The 18,214-nt window shown below is 47.2% G+C and overlaps 2 non-coding genes across 2 annotated transcripts; both read right to left on the minus strand.

Moving 5' to 3' along the window:
* Positions 1 to 13,740: 13,740 nt before the first annotated feature.
* Positions 13,741 to 13,813, minus strand: TRNAY-GUA (transfer RNA tyrosine (anticodon GUA)). The gene has a single exon. It is a non-coding gene; the product is annotated as a tRNA-Tyr (tRNA).
* Positions 13,814 to 14,769: 956 nt separating this feature from the next.
* TRNAY-GUA (transfer RNA tyrosine (anticodon GUA)) lies at positions 14,770 to 14,842 on the minus strand. Its single transcript has one exon. It is a non-coding gene; the product is annotated as a tRNA-Tyr (tRNA).
* Between the last annotated feature and the right edge of the window lie 3,372 nt (positions 14,843 to 18,214).

The following is an 18,214-nucleotide window of genomic DNA, read 5'->3' on the forward strand; positions in this document are numbered from 1 at the left end:
TGGCTCCCGCGGATAAAAAAAGGCCAATTTTCAACTAGGTGGCGTTATCTCATTAGATTTGAAAAATATCATTTGTCTTTTTTACCAACGCCTAACCGTTTGGATTTTTTAAAAGCAATCTTAGCAGCAAAAAATATTTTTTGATACAAAATAAATGTTTTATATTCTTATTAAAAATAAAACAAGAGGATAAAAAAGGTCTGTCCTCTCGTAATTTTTTAAGCTTTTATCATGATTACTCTATACAACAGTAACAAGGAGTATAAACCCATTAGTGGAAGCAGTATTTTTTTTTCCGAAACAATCTCGCTTATGTTTATCCTCTCTAAACTTCGCTAAAAACGTATTACTCCTACGTAAAATATTAATAGACAGGCAAGGATTCATACCATTAAAGGAGCGCAATATTATCCATATTTTCATTTCATATACAGAGAAATGAAATTATTATGTTTCTGAGAGGAGCTTCCCATTTTTGTTGTTGTTTTGAAAAATATATCGCAATGATAGATATAGGAGGCAATGAATGAAATATATCACAATGCACGGGCCTTGATAGATATAGGAGGCAATGAAGGAAATATATCGCATGCACGGGCCTTGGTAGATATAGGAGGCAATGATAATCTCTCTCTTTGCACGAGAGGTTTATCTTTAATATTTAAATAAATATAATTATTTTTAATTATTTTAATCTTCAATAATTAACATTAATAATAGTTAAATCGTTTAAAATAAAGTTATACTTATTATCTTCTCAAACTTTGCTAATATTGACGTTTAAAGTGAAGGGTACCCCTCTTCCCGCTTTCTTCAAATTTTGGGGTATATATACGATTCGTTTCCATTATAATAGTAAGGAAAAACCGCAAATGCGAAAACCTTTGGTAGCGATCCTACCTTAGGGAGGCTAGACGTTTCTCGTAACCCTAGCTGATCGCCGCGTATATCCTAAAACCAAACGATGATAATGGAGTAGAAGCCAATGATACAGATTGGTGTCTATGTGGAATAGACGGAAGACCAGTGGATGGTGGTGTTAGAAGGCAGTGTAAGTGCAGACGGGTGTCAATGTGGAATTGACAAAGAACAGAAGATGGTGGTGATTAGAAGCCAGTATGTACAGACTGGTGTCCACGTGGAATGGACGAAGACCAGAAGATGGTGGTGATTAGCAGCCAGTAAGAACAGACTAGTGTCCGTGTGGTATGGACAAAGACCAGAAGATTGGTGGTGTGAGAACTCAAGTAGAGGAGCCATTTCCGTGACTGTGAAAGCAGTTCGGAAATGGCGAACACGTTTGCTCCGATACGCAAACTGCGAACGCGGTCACGTGGGTGTAACAACGGACAGACAGACACACAGACACACACACACACACAGACACGGCCGTTACAGAACCTCTCCTGGACTACGTCACACGGAGAGGTAACAGCCGAACGCGCTAACCATTGAGCCACGGAATCTCAAAAATTAAATGGTTGTCAGGTATTGTGGAAAAGTTATGACTTTTCACGCTACATCTGAGACCCCACAACACCTCTCCCGGGTGGGCTCGAACCACCAACCTTTCGGTTAACAGCTGAACGCGCTAACCATTGCGCCACGGAAGCCCAAAAATTAAATGTTCGTCAGGTATTGTGGAAAAACTCTGACTTTCTACGTTACATTTGAGATCCCATAACACCGCTCCCGGGTGGGCTCGAACAACCAACCTATTGGTTAACAGCCGAACGCGCTAACCATTGAGCCACGGAAGCTCAGAAATTAAATGGTTGTCAGGTATTGTGGAAAAGTTATGACTTTTCACGCTACATCTGAGACCCCACTACACCTCTCCCGGGTGGGCTCTAACCACCAACCTATTGGTTAACAGCCGAACGCGCTTACCATTGTGCCACGGAAGCCCAAAAATTAGATGGTCGTCAGGTATTGTGGAAAAACTTTGGCTTTTTACGTTACATTTGAGATCCCACAACACCGCTCCCGGGTGGGCTCGAACCACCAACCTATTGGTTAACAGCCGAACGCGCTAACAATTGAGCCACGGAAGCTCAGAAATTAAATGGATGTCAGGTATTGTGAAAACGTTATGACTTTTCACGCTACATCTGAGACCCCACAACACCTCTCCCGGGTGGGCTCGAACCACCAACCTTTCGGTTAACAGCTGAACGCGCTAACCATTGCGCCACGGAAGCCCAAAAATTAAATGTACGTCAGGTATTGTGGAAAAACTCTGACTTTCTACGTTACATTTGAGATCCCATAACACCGCTCCCGGGTGGGCTCGAACAACCAACCTATTGGTTAACAGCCGAACGCGCTAACCATTGAGCCACGGAAGCTCAGAAAATAAATGGTTGTCAGGTATTGTGGAAAAGTTATGACTTTTCACGCTACATCTGAGACCCCACTACACCTCTCCCGGGTGGGCTCTAACCACCAACCTATTGGTTAACAGCCGAACGCGCTTACCATTGCGCCACGGAAGCCCAAAAATTAGATGGTCGTCAGGTATTGTGGAAAAACTTTGGCTTTTTACGTTACATTTGAGATCCCACAACACCGCTCCCGGGTGGGCTCGAACCACCAAACTATTGGTTAACAGCCGAACGCGATAACCATTGAGCCACCGGAGATCAGAAATTAAATGGTTGTCATGTATTGTGGAAAAGTTATGACTTTTCACGCTACATCTGAGACCCCACAACACCTCTCCCGGGTGGGCTCGAAACACCAACCTTTCGGTTAACAGCTGAACGCGCTAACCATTGTGCCACGGAAGCCCAAAAATTAAATGTTCGTCAGGTATTGTGGAAAAACTCTGACTTTTTACGTTACATTCGAGATCCCATAACACCTCTCCCGGGTGGGTTCGAACCACCAACCTTTCGGTTAACAGCTGAACGCGCTAACCATTGCGCCACGGAAGCCCAAAAATTAAATGTTCGTCAGGTATTGTGGAAAAACTCTGACTTTTTACGTTACATTTGAGATCCCATAACACCGCTCCCGGGTGGGTCGAACCACCAACCTATTGGTTAACAGCCGAACGCGCTAACCATTGAGCCACGGAATCTCAAAAATTAAATGGTTGTCAGGTATTGTGGAAAAGTTATGACTTTTCACGCTACATCTGAGACCCCACAACACCTCTCCCGGGTGGGCTCGAACCACCAACCTTTCGGTTAACAGCTGAACGCGCTAACCATTGCGCCACGGAAGCCCAAAAATTAAATGTTCGTCAGGTATTGTGGAAAAACTCTGACTTTCTACGTTACATTTGAGATCCCATAACACCGCTCCCGGGTGGGCTCGAACAACCAACCTATTGGTTAACAGCCGAACGCGCTAACCATTGAGCCACGGAAGCTCAGAAATTAAATGGTTGTCAGGTATTGTGGAAAAGTTATGACTTTTCACGCTACATCTGAGACCCCACTACACCTCTCCCGGGTGGGCTCTAACCACCAACCTATTGGTTAACAGCCGAACGCGCTTACCATTGTGCCACGGAAGCCCAAAAATTAGATGGTCGTCAGGTATTGTGGAAAAACTTTGGCTTTTTACGTTACATTTGAGATCCCACAACACCGCTCCCGGGTGGGCTCGAACCACCAAACTATTGGTTAACAGCCGAACGCGATAACCATTGAGCCACCGGAGATCAGAAATTAAATGGTTGTCATGTATTGTGGAAAAGTTATGACTTTTCACGCTACATCTGAGACCCCACAACACCTCTCCCGGGTGGGCTCGAAACACCACCCTTTCGGTTAACAGCTGAACGCGCTAACCATTGTGCCACGGAAGCCCAAAAATTAAATGTTCGTCAGGTATTGTGGAAAAACTCTGACTTTTTACGTTACATTCGAGATCCCATAACACCGCTCCCGGGTGGGCTCGAACCACCAACCTTTCGGTTAACAGCTGAACGCGCTAACCATTGCGCCACGGAAGCCCTAAAATTAAATGTTCGTCAGGTATTGTGGAAAAACTCTGACTTTTTACGTTACATTTGAGATCACATAACACCGCTCCCGGGTGGGCTCGAACCACCAACCTATTGGTTAACAGCCGAACGCGCTAACAATTGAGCCACGGAAGCTCAGAAATTAAATGGATGTCAGGTATTGTGAAAAAGTTATGACTTTTCACGCTACATCTGAGACCCCACGTCACCTCTCCCGGGTGGGCTCGAACCACCAACCTATTGGTTAACAGCCGAACGCGACAACCATTGAGCCAAGGGAGCTCAGAAATTAAATGGTTGTCACGTATTGGGGAAAAGTTATGACTTTTCACGCTACATCTGAGACCCCACAACACCTCTCCCGGGTGGGCTCGAACCACCAACCTTTCGGTTAACAGCTGAACGCGCTAACCATTGCGCCACGGAAGCCCAAAAATTAAATGTTCGTCAGGTATTGTGGAAAAACTCTGACTTTCTACGTTACATTTGAGATCCCATAACACCGCTCCCGGGTGGGCTCGAACAACCAACCTATTGGTTAACAGCCGAACGCGCTAACCATTGAGCCACGGAAGCTCAGAAAATAAATGGTTGTCAGGTATTGTGGAAAAGTTATGACTTTTCACGCTACATCTGAGACCCCACTACACCTCTCACGGGTGGGCTCTAACCACCAACCTATTGGTTAACAGCCAAACGCGCTTACCATTGCGCCACGGAAGCCCAAAAATTAGATGGTCGTCAGGTATTGTGGAAAAACTTTGGCTTTTTACGTTACATTTGAGATCCCACAACACCGCTCCCGGGTGGGCTCGAACCACCAAACTATTGGTTAACAGCCGAACGCGATAACCATTGAGCCACCGGAGATCAGAAATTAAATGGTTGTCATGTATTGTGGAAAAGTTATGACTTTTCACGCTACATCTGAGACCCCACAACACCTCTCCCGGGTGGGCTCGAAACACCACCCTTTCGGTTAACAGCTGAACGCGCTAACCATTGTGCCACGGAAGCCCAAAAATTAAATGTTCGTCAGGTATTGTGGAAAAACTCTGACTTTTTACGTTACATTCGAGATCCCATAACACCGCTCCCGGGTGGGCTCGAACCACCAACCTTTCGGTTAACAGCTGAACGCGCTAACAATTGCGCCACGGAAGCCCAAAAATTAAATGTTCGTCAGGTATTGTGGAAAAACTCTGACTTTTTACGTTACATTTGAGATCCCATAACACCGCTCCCGGGTGGGCTCGAACCACCAACCTATTGGTTAACAGCCGAACGCGCTAACAATTGAGCCACGGAAGCTCAGAAATTAAATGGATGTCAGGTATTGTGAAAAAGTTATGACTTTTCACGCTACATCTGAGACCCCACGTCACCTCTCCCGGGTGGGCTCGAACCACCAACCTATTGGTTAACAGCCGAACGCGACAACCATTGAGCCAAGGGAGCTCAGAAATTAAATGGTTGTCACGTATTGGGGAAAAGTTATGACTTTTCACGCTACATCTGAGACCCCACAACACCTCTCCCGGGTGGGCTCGAACCACCAACCTTTCGGTTAACAGCTGAACGCGCTAACCATTGCGCCACGGAAGCCCAAAAATTAAATGTTCGTCAGGTATTGTGGAAAAACTCTGACTTTCTACGTTACATTTGAGATCCCATAACACCGCTCCCGGGTGGGCTCGAACAACCAACCTATTGGTTAACAGCCGAACGCGCTAACCATTGAGCCACGGAAGCTCAGAAAATAAATGGTTGTCAGGTATTGTGGAAAAGTTATGACTTTTCACGCTACATCTGAGACCCCACTACACCTCTCACGGGTGGGCTCTAACCACCAACCTATTGGTTAACAGCCAAACGCGCTTACCATTGCGCCACGGAAGCCCAAAAATTAGATGGTCGTCAGGTATTGTGGAAAAACTTTGGCTTTTTACGTTACATTTGAGATCCCACAACACCGCTCCCGGGTGGGCTCGAACCACCAAACTATTGGTTAACAGCCGAACGCGATAACCATTGAGCCACCGGAGATCAGAAATTAAATGGTTGTCATGTATTGTGGAAAAGTTATGACTTTTCACGCTACATCTGAGACCCCACAACACCTCTCCCGGGTGGGCTCGAAACACCACCCTTTCGGTTAACAGCTGAACGCGCTAACCATTGTGCCACGGAAGCCCAAAAATTAAATGTTCGTCAGGTATTGTGGAAAAACTCTGACTTTTTACGTTACATTCGAGATCCCATAACACCGCTCCCGGGTGGGCTCGAACCACCAACCTTTCGGTTAACAGCTGAACGCGCTAACAATTGCGCCACGGAAGCCCAAAAATTAAATGTTCGTCAGGTATTGTGGAAAAACTCTGACTTTTTACGTTACATTTGAGATCCCATAACACCGCTCCCGGGTGGGCTCGAACCACCAACCTATTGGTTAACAGCCGAACGCGCTAACAATTGAGCCACGGAAGCTCAGAAATTAAATGGATGTCAGGTATTGTGAAAAAGTTATGACTTTTCACGCTACATCTGAGACCCCACGTCACCTCTCCCGGGTGGGCTCGAACCACCAACCTATTGGTTAACAGCCGAACGCGACAACCATTGAGCCAAGGGAGCTCAGAAATTAAATGGTTGTCACGTATTGGGGAAAAGTTATGACTTTTCACGCTACATCTGAGACCCCACAACACCTCTCCCGGGTGGGCTCGAACCACCAACCTTTCGGTTAACAGCTGAACGCGCTAACCATTGCGCCACGGAAGCCCAAAAATTAAATGTTCGTCAGGTATTGTGGAAAAACTCTGACTTTCTACGTTACATTTGAGATCCCATAACACCGCTCCCGGGTGGGCTCGAACAACCAACCTATTGGTTAACAGCCGAACGCGCTAACCATTGAGCCACGGAAGCTCAGAAAATAAATGGTTGTCAGGTATTGTGGAAAAGTTATGACTTTTCACGCTACATCTGAGACCCCACTACACCTCTCACGGGTGGGCTCTAACCACCAACCTATTGGTTAACAGCCGAACGCGCTTACCATTGCGCCACGGAAGCCCAAAAATTAGATGGTCGTCAGGTATTGTGGAAAAACTTTGGCTTTTTACGTTACATTTGAGATCCCACAACACCGCTCCCGGGTGGGCTCGAACCACCAAACTATTGGTTAACAGCCGAACGCGATAACCATTGAGCCACCGGAGATCAGAAATTAAATGGTTGTCATGTATTGTGGAAAAGTTATGACTTTTCACGCTACATCTGAGACCCCACAACACCTCTCCCGGGTGGGCTCGAAACACCAACCTTTCGGTTAACAGCTGAACGCGCTAACCATTGTGCCACGGAAGCCCAAAAATTAAATGTTCGTCAGGTATTGTGGAAAAACTCTGACTTTTTACGTTACATTCGAGATCCCATAACACCTCTCCCGGGTGGGCTCGAACCACCAACCTTTCGGTAAACAGCTGAACGCGCTAACCATTGCGCCACGGAAGCCCAAAAATTAAATGTTCGTCAGGTATTGTGGAAAAACTCTGACTTTTTACGTTACATTTGAGATCCCATAACACCGCTCCCGGGTGGGCTCGAACCACCAACCTATTGGTTAACAGCCGAACGCGCTAACAATTGAGCCACGGAAGCTCAGAAATTAAATGGATGTCAGGTATTGTGAAAAAGTTATGACTTTTCACGCTACATCTGAGACCCCACGTCACCTCTCCCGGGTGGGCTCGAACCACCAACCTATTGGTTAACAGCCGAACGCGACAACCATTGAGCCAAGGGAGCTCAGAAATTAAATGGTTGTCACGTATTGGGGAAAAGTTATGACTTTTCACGCTACATCTGAGACCCCACAACACCTCTCCCGGGTGGGCTCGAACCACCAACCTTTCGGTTAACAGCTGAACGCGCTAACCATTGCGCCACGGAAGCCCAAAAATTAAATGTTCGTCAGGTATTGTGGAAAAACTCTGACTTTTTACGTTACATTTGAGATCCCATAACACCGCTCCCGGGTGGGCTCGAACCACCAACCTATTGGTTAACAGCCGAACGCGCTAACAATTGAGCCACGGAAGCTCAGAAATTAAATGGATGTCAGGTATTGTGAAAAAGTTATGACTTTTCACGCTACATCTGAGACCCCACGTCACCTCTCCCCGGTGGGCTCGAACCACCAACCTATTGGTTAACAGCCGAACGCGACAACCATTGAGCCAAGGGAGCTCAGAAATTAAATGGTTGTCACGTATTGGGGAAAAGTTATGACATTTCACGCTACATCTGAGACCCCACAACACCTCTCCCGGGTGGGCTCGAACCACCAACCTTTCGGTTAACAGCTGAACGCGCTAACCATTGCGCCACGGAAGCCCAAAAATTAAATGTACGTCAGGTATTGTGGAAAAACTTTGGCTTTTTACGTTACATTTGAGATCCCACAACACCGCTCCCGGGTGGGCTCGAACCACCAAACTATTGGTTAACAGCCGAACGCGATAACCATTGAGCCACCGGAGATCAGAAATTTAATGGTTGTCATGTATTGTGGAAAAGTTATGACTTTTCACGCTACATCTGAGACCCCACAACACCTCTCCCGGGTGGGCTCGAAACACCAACCTTTCGGTTAACAGCTGAACGCGCTAACCATTGTGCCACGGAAGCCCAAAAATTAAATGTTCGTCAGGTATTGTGGAAAAACTCTGACTTTTTACGTTACATTCGAGATCCCATAACACCGCTCCCGGGTGGGCTCGAACCACCAACCTTTCGGTTAACAGCTGAACGCGCTAACCATTGCGCCACGGAAGCCCAAAAATTAAATGTTCGTCAGGTATTGTGGAAAAACTCTGACTTTTTACGTTACATTTGAGATCCCATAACACCGCTCCCGGGTGGGCTCGAACCACCAACCTATTGGTTAACAGCCGAACGCGCTAACAATTGAGCCACGGAAGCTCAGAAATTAAATGGATGTCAGGTATTGTGAAAAAGTTATGACTTTTCACGCTACATCTGAGACCCCACGTCACCTCTCCCGGGTGGGCTCGAACCACCAACCTATTGGTTAACAGCCGAACGCGACAACCATTGAGCCAAGGGAGCTCAGAAATTAAATGGTTGTCACGTATTGGGGAAAAGTTATGACTTTTCACGCTACATCTGAGACCCCACAACACCTCTCCCGGGTGGGCTCGAACCACCAACCTTTCGGTTAACAGCTGAACGCGCTAACCATTGCGCCACGGAAGCCCAAAAATTAAATGTTCGTCAGGTATTGTGGAAAAACTCTGACTTTCTACGTTACATTTGAGATCCCATAACACCGCTCCCGGGTGGGCTCGAACAACCAACCTATTGGTTAACAGCCGAACGCGCTAACCATTGAGCCACGGAAGCTCAGAAAATAAATGGTTGTCAGGTATTGTGGAAAAGTTATGACTTTTCACGCTACATCTGAGACCCCACTACACCTCTCACGGGTGGGCTCTAACCACCAACCTATTGGTTAACAGCCAAACGCGCTTACCATTGCGCCACGGAAGCCCAAAAATTAGATGGTCGTCAGGTATTGTGGAAAAACTTTGGCTTTTTACGTTACATTTGAGATCCCACAACACCGCTCCCGGGTGGGCTCGAACCACCAAACTATTGGTTAACAGCCGAACGCGATAACCATTGAGCCACCGGAGATCAGAAATTAAATGGTTGTCATGTATTGTGGAAAAGTTATGACTTTTCACGCTACATCTGAGACCCCACAACACCTCTCCCGGGTGGGCTCGAAACACCACCCTTTCGGTTAACAGCTGAACGCGCTAACCATTGTGCCACGGAAGCCCAAAAATTAAATGTTCGTCAGGTATTGTGGAAAAACTCTGACTTTTTACGTTACATTCGAGATCCCATAACACCGCTCCCGGGTGGGCTCGAACCACCAACCTTTCGGTTAACAGCTGAACGCGCTAACAATTGCGCCACGGAAGCCCAAAAATTAAATGTTCGTCAGGTATTGTGGAAAAACTCTGACTTTTTACGTTACATTTGAGATCCCATAACACCGCTCCCGGGTGGGCTCGAACCACCAACCTATTGGTTAACAGCCGAACGCGCTAACAATTGAGCCACGGAAGCTCAGAAATTAAATGGATGTCAGGTATTGTGAAAAAGTTATGACTTTTCACGCTACATCTGAGACCCCACGTCACCTCTCCCGGGTGGGCTCGAACCACCAACCTATTGGTTAACAGCCGAACGCGACAACCATTGAGCCAAGGGAGCTCAGAAATTAAATGGTTGTCACGTATTGGGGAAAAGTTATGACTTTTCACGCTACATCTGAGACCCCACAACACCTCTCCCGGGTGGGCTCGAACCACCAACCTTTCGGTTAACAGCTGAACGCGCTAACCATTGCGCCACGGAAGCCCAAAAATTAAATGTTCGTCAGGTATTGTGGAAAAACTCTGACTTTCTACGTTACATTTGAGATCCCATAACACCGCTCCCGGGTGGGCTCGAACAACCAACCTATTGGTTAACAGCCGAACGCGCTAACCATTGAGCCACGGAAGCTCAGAAAATAAATGGTTGTCAGGTATTGTGGAAAAGTTATGACTTTTCACGCTACATCTGAGACCCCACTACACCTCTCACGGGTGGGCTCTAACCACCAACCTATTGGTTAACAGCCGAACGCGCTTACCATTGCGCCACGGAAGCCCAAAAATTAGATGGTCGTCAGGTATTGTGGAAAAACTTTGGCTTTTTACGTTACATTTGAGATCCCACAACACCGCTCCCGGGTGGGCTCGAACCACCAAACTATTGGTTAACAGCCGAACGCGATAACCATTGAGCCACCGGAGATCAGAAATTAAATGGTTGTCATGTATTGTGGAAAAGTTATGACTTTTCACGCTACATCTGAGACCCCACAACACCTCTCCCGGGTGGGCTCGAAACACCAACCTTTCGGTTAACAGCTGAACGCGCTAACCATTGTGCCACGGAAGCCCAAAAATTAAATGTTCGTCAGGTATTGTGGAAAAACTCTGACTTTTTACGTTACATTCGAGATCCCATAACACCTCTCCCGGGTGGGCTCGAACCACCAACCTTTCGGTAAACAGCTGAACGCGCTAACCATTGCGCCACGGAAGCCCAAAAATTAAATGTTCGTCAGGTATTGTGGAAAAACTCTGACTTTTTACGTTACATTTGAGATCCCATAACACCGCTCCCGGGTGGGCTCGAACCACCAACCTATTGGTTAACAGCCGAACGCGCTAACAATTGAGCCACGGAAGCTCAGAAATTAAATGGATGTCAGGTATTGTGAAAAAGTTATGACTTTTCACGCTACATCTGAGACCCCACGTCACCTCTCCCGGGTGGGCTCGAACCACCAACCTATTGGTTAACAGCCGAACGCGACAACCATTGAGCCAAGGGAGCTCAGAAATTAAATGGTTGTCACGTATTGGGGAAAAGTTATGACTTTTCACGCTACATCTGAGACCCCACAACACCTCTCCCGGGTGGGCTCGAACCACCAACCTTTCGGTTAACAGCTGAACGCGCTAACCATTGCGCCACGGAAGCCCAAAAATTAAATGTTCGTCAGGTATTGTGGAAAAACTCTGACTTTTTACGTTACATTTGAGATCCCATAACACCGCTCCCGGGTGGGCTCGAACCACCAACCTATTGGTTAACAGCCGAACGCGCTAACAATTGAGCCACGGAAGCTCAGAAATTAAATGGATGTCAGGTATTGTGAAAAAGTTATGACTTTTCACGCTACATCTGAGACCCCACGTCACCTCTCCCCGGTGGGCTCGAACCACCAACCTATTGGTTAACAGCCGAACGCGACAACCATTGAGCCAAGGGAGCTCAGAAATTAAATGGTTGTCACGTATTGGGGAAAAGTTATGACATTTCACGCTACATCTGAGACCCCACAACACCTCTCCCGGGTGGGCTCGAACCACCAACCTTTCGGTTAACAGCTGAACGCGCTAACCATTGCGCCACGGAAGCCCAAAAATTAAATGTACGTCAGGTATTGTGGAAAAACTTTGGCTTTTTACGTTACATTTGAGATCCCACAACACCGCTCCCGGGTGGGCTCGAACCACCAAACTATTGGTTAACAGCCGAACGCGATAACCATTGAGCCACCGGAGATCAGAAATTTAATGGTTGTCATGTATTGTGGAAAAGTTATGACTTTTCACGCTACATCTGAGACCCCACAACACCTCTCCCGGGTGGGCTCGAAACACCAACCTTTCGGTTAACAGCTGAACGCGCTAACCATTGTGCCACGGAAGCCCAAAAATTAAATGTTCGTCAGGTATTGTGGAAAAACTCTGACTTTTTACGTTACATTTGAGATCCCATAACACCTCTCCCGGGTGGGCTCGAACCACCAACCTTTCGGTTAACAGCTGAACGCGCTAACCATTGCGCCACGGAAGCCCAAAAATTAAATGTTCGTCAGGTATTGTGGAAAAGTTATGACTTTTCACGCTACATCTGAGACCCCACGTCACCTCTCCCGGGTGGGCTCGAACCACCAACCTATTGGTTAACAGCCGAACGCGACAACCATTGAGCCAAGGGAGCTCAGAAATTAAATGGTTGTCACGTATTGGGGAAAAGTTATGACTTTTCACGCTACATCTGAGACCCCACATCACCTCTCCCGGGTGGGCTCGAACCACCAACCTTTCGGTTAACAGCTGAACGCGCTAACCATTGCGCCACGGAAGCCCAAAAATCAAATGTTCGACAGGTATTGTGGAAAAACTCTGACTTTTTACGTTACATTTGAGGTCCCTTAACACCGCTCCCGGGTTTGCTCGAACCACCAACCTATTGGTTAACAGCCGAACGCGCTAACCATTGAGCCACGGAAGCTCAGAAATTACATGGTTGTCAGGTATTGTGGAAAAGTTATGACTTTTCACGCTACATCTGAGACCCCACGTCACCTCTCCCGGGTGGGCTCGAACCACCAACCTATTGGTTAACAGCCGAACGCGCTAACCATTGAGCCACGGAAGCTCAGAAATTAAATGGTTGTCACGTATTGTGGAAAAGTTTTGACTTTTTACGCTACATCTGAGACCCCACGTCACCTCTCCCGGGTGGGCTCGAACCACCAACCTTTCGGTTAACAGCTGAACGCGCTAACCATTGCGCCACGGAAGCCCAAAAATTAAATGTTCGTCAGGTATTGTGGAAAAACTCTGACTTTTTACGTTACATTTAAGATCCCTTAACACCGCTCCCGGGTGGGCTCGAACCACCAACCTATTGGTTAACAGCCGAACGCGCTAAACGTTTAGCCACGCAAGCTTAGAAATTTAATGGTTGTCACGTATTGTGGAAAAGTTTTGACTTTTTACGCTACATCTGAGACCCCACAACACCTCTCCCGGGTGGGCTCGAACCACCAACCTATTGGTTAACAGCCGAACGCGCTAACCATTGAGCCACGGAAGCTCAGAAATTAAATGGTTGTCAGGTATTGTGGAAAAGTTATGACTTTAAACGCTACATCTGAGACCCAACAACACCTCTCCCGGGTGGGCTCGAACCACCAACCTTTCGGTTAACAGCTGAACGCGCTAACCATTGCGCCACGGAAGCCCAAAAATTATATGTTCGTCAGGTATTGTGGAAAAACTCTGACTTTTTACGTTACATTTGAGATCCCATAACACCGCTCCCGGGTGGGCTCGAACCACCAACTTATTGGTTTACAGCCGAACGCGCTAACCATTGAGCCACGGAAGCTCAGAAAATAAATGTTTGTCACGTATTGTGGAAAAGTTTTGACTTTTTACGCTACATCTGAGACCCCACAACACCTCTCTCGGGTGGGCTCGAACCACCAACCTTTCGGTTAACAGCCGAACAAGCTAATCATTGCGCCAAGGAAGCCCAAAAAATAAATGGTCGTCAGGTATTGTGGAAAAACTTTTCTTTTTACGTAACCTTTGAGACTACACAACACCGCTCCCGGGTGGGCTCGAACCACCAACCTTTCGGTTAACAGCCGAACGTGCTAACCATTGCGCCACGGAAGCCCAAAAATAAAAATGGTCGTCAGGTATTGTGGAAAAGTTATGACTTTTCACGCTACATCTGAGACCCCACAACACCTCTCCCGGGTGGGCTCGAACCACCAACCTTTCGGTTAACAGCTGAACGCGCTAACCATTGCGCCACGGAAGCCCAAAATTTAAATGTTCGTCAGGTATTGTGGAAAAACTCTGACTTTTTACGTTACATTTGAGATCCCATAACACCGCTCCCGGGTGGGCTCGAACCACCAACCTATTGGTTAACAGCCGAACGCGCTAACAATTGAGCCACGGAAGCTCAGAAATTAAATGGATGTCAGGTATTGTGAAAAAGTTATGACTTTTCACGCTACATCTGAGACCCCACGTCACCTCTCCCGGGTGGGCTCGAACCACCAACCTATTGGTTAACAGCCGAACGCGCTAACCATTGAGCCACGGAAGCTCAGAAATTAAATGGTTGTCAGGTATTGTGGAAAAGTTATGACTTTAAACGCTACATCTGAGACCCAACAACACCTCTCCCGGGTGGGCTCGAACCACCAACCTTTCGGTTAACAGCTGAACGCGCTAACCATTGCGCCACGGAAGCCCAAAAATTATATGTTCGTCAGGTATTGTGGAAAAACTCTGACTTTTTACGTTACATTTGAGATCCCATAACACCGCTCCCGGGTGGGCTCGAACCACCAACTTATTGGTTTACAGCCGAACGCGCTAACCATTGAGCCACGGAAGCTCAGAAAATAAATGTTTGTCACGTATTGTGGAAAAGTTTTGACTTTTTACGCTACATCTGAGACCCCACAACACCTCTCTCGGGTGGGCTCGAACCACCAACCTTTCGGTTAACAGCCGAACAAGCTAACCATTGCGCCAAGGAAGCCCAAAAAATAAATGGTCGTCAGGTATTGTGGAAAAACTTTTCTTTTTACGTAACCTTTGAGACTACACAACACCGCTCCCGGGTGGGCTCGAACCACCAACCTTTCGGTTAACAGCCGAACGTGCTAACCATTGCGCCACGGAAGCCCAAAAATAAAAATGGTCGTCAGGTATTGTGGAAAAGTTATGACTTTTCACGCTACATCTGAGACCCCACAACACCTCTCCCGGGTGGGCTCGAACCACCAACCTTTCGGTTAACAGCTGAACGCGCTAACCATTGCGCCACGGAAGCCCAAAAATTAAATGTTCGTCAGGTATTGTGGAAAAACTCTGACTTTTTACGTTACATTTGAGATCCCATAACACCGCTCCCGGGTGGGCTCGAACCACCAACCTATTGGTTAACAGCCGAACGCGCTAACAATTGAGCCACGGAAGCTCAGAAATTAAATGGATGTCAGGTATTGTGAAAAAGTTATGACTTTTCACGCTACATCTGAGACCCCAAGTCACCTCTCCCCGGTGGGCTCGAACCACCAACCTATTGGTTAACAGCCGAACGCGACAACCATTGAGCCAAGGGAGCTCAGAAATTAAATGGTTGTCACGTATTGGGGAAAAGTTATGACTTTTCACGCTACATCTGAGACCCCACAACACCTCTCCCGGGTGGGCTCGAACCACCAACCTTTCGGTTAACAGCTGAACGCGCTAACCATTGCGCCACGGAAGCCCAAAAATTAAATGTACGTCAGGTATTGTGGAAAAACTCTGACTTTCTACGTTACATTTGAGATCCCATAACACCGCTCCCGGGTGGGCTCGAACAACCAACCTATTGGTTAACAGCCGAACGCGCTAACCATTGAGCCACGGAAGCTCAGAAAATAAATGGTTGTCAGGTATTGTGGAAAAGTTATGACTTTTCACGCTACATCTGAGACCCCACTACACCTCTCCCGGGTGGGCTCTAACCACCAACCTATTGGTTAACAGCCGAACGCGCTTACCATTGCGCCACGGAAGCCCAAAAATTAGATGGTCGTCAGGTATTGTGGAAAAACTTTGGCTTTTTACGTTACATTTGAGATCCCACAACACCGCTCCCGGGTGGGCTCGAACCACCAAACTATTGGTTAACAGCCGAACGCGATAACCATTGAGCCACCGGAGATCAGAAATTAAATGGTTGTCATGTATTGTGGAAAAGTTATGACTTTTCACGCTACATCTGAGACCCCACAACACCTCTCCCGGGTGGGCTCGAAACACCAACCTTTCGGTTAACAGCTGAACGCGCTAACCATTGTGCCACGGAAGCCCAAAAATTAAATGTTCGTCAGGTATTGTGGAAAAACTCTGACTTTTTACGTTACATTCGAGATCCCATAACACCTCTCCCGGGTGGGCTCGAACCACCAACCTTTCGGTTAACAGCTGAACGCGCTAACCATTGCGCCACGGAAGCCCAAAAATTAAATGTTCGTCAGGTATTGTGGAAAAGTTATGACTTTTCACGCTACATCTGAGACCCCACGTCACCTCTCCCGGGTGGGCTCGAACCACCAACCTATTGGTTAACAGCCGAACGCGACAACCATTGAGCCAAGGGAGCTCAGAAATTAAATGGTTGTCACGTATTGGGGAAAAGTTATGACTTTTCACGCTACATCTGAGACCCCACATCACCTCTCCCGGGTGGGCTCGAACCACCAACCTTTCGGTTAACAGCTGAACGCGCTAACCATTGCGCCACGGAAGCCCAAAAATCAAATGTTCGTCAGGTATTGTGGAAAAACTCTGACTTTTTACGTTACATTTGAGGTCCCTTAACACCGCTCCCGGGTGGGCTCGAACCACCAACCTATTGGTTAACAGCCGAACGCGCTAACCATTGAGCCACGGAAGCTCAGAAATTACATGGTTGTCAGGTATTGTGGAAAAGTTATGACTTTTCACGCTACATCTGAGACCCCACGTCACCTCTCCCGGGTGGGCTCGAACCACCAACCTATTGGTTAACAGCCGAACGCGCTAACCATTGAGCCACGGAAGCTCAGAAATTAAATGGTTGTCACGTATTGTGAAAAGTTTTGACTTTTTACGCTACATCTGAGACCCCACGTCACCTCTCCCGGGTGGGCTCGAACCACCAACCTTTCGGTTAACAGCTGAACGCGCTAACCATTGCGCCACGGAAGCCCAAAAATTAAATGTTCGTCAGGTATTGTGGAAAAACTCTGACTTTTTACGTTACATTTAAGATCCCTTAACACCGCTCCCGGGTGGGCTCGAACCACCAACCTATTGGTTAACAGCCGAACGCGCTAAACATTTAGCCACGCAAGCTTAGAAATTTAATGGTTGTCACGTATTGTGGAAAAGTTTTGACTTTTTACGCTACATCTGAGACCCCACAACACCTCTCCCGGGTGGGCTCGAACCACCAACCTATTGGTTAACAGCCGAACGCGCTAACCATTGAGCCACGGAAGCTCAGAAATTAAATGGTTGTCAGGTATTGTGGAAAAGTTATGACTTTAAACGCTACATCTGAGACCCAACAACACCTCTCCCGGGTGGGCTCGAACCACCAACCTTTCGGTTAACAGCTGAACGCGCTAACCATTGCGCCACGGAAGCCCAAAAATTATATGTTCGTCAGGTATTGTGGAAAAACTCTGACTTTTTACGTTACATTTGAGATCCCATAACACCGCTCCCGGGTGGGCTCGAACCACCAACTTATTGGTTTACAGCCGAACGCGCTAACCATTGAGCCACGGAACCTCAGAAAATAAATGTTTGTCACGTATTGTGGAAAAGTTTTGACTTTTTACGCTACATCTGAGACCCCACAACACCTCTCTCGGGTGGGCTCGAACCACCAACCTTTCGGTTAACAGCTGAACGCGCTAACCATTGTGCCACGGAAGCCCAAAAATTAAATGTTCGTCAGGTATTGTGGAAAAACTCTGACTTTTTACGTTACATTCGAGATCCCATAACACCTCTCCCGGGTGGGCTCGAACCACCAACCTTTCGGTTAACAGCTGAACGCGCTAACCATTGCGCCACGGAAGCCCAAAAATTAAATGTTCGTCAGGTATTGTGGAAAAGTTATGACTTTTCACGCTACATCTGAGACCCCACGTCACCTCTCCCGGGTGGGCTCGAACCACCAACCTATTGGTTAACAGCCGAACGCGACAACCATTGAGCC

This window comes from Phalangium opilio, unplaced genomic scaffold (assembly GCF_054372755.1).
Source record: "Phalangium opilio isolate 3A_F unplaced genomic scaffold, DU_Popi_V2 ptg000017l_1, whole genome shotgun sequence".
Lineage (NCBI taxonomy): Eukaryota > Metazoa > Arthropoda > Arachnida > Opiliones > Phalangiidae > Phalangium > Phalangium opilio.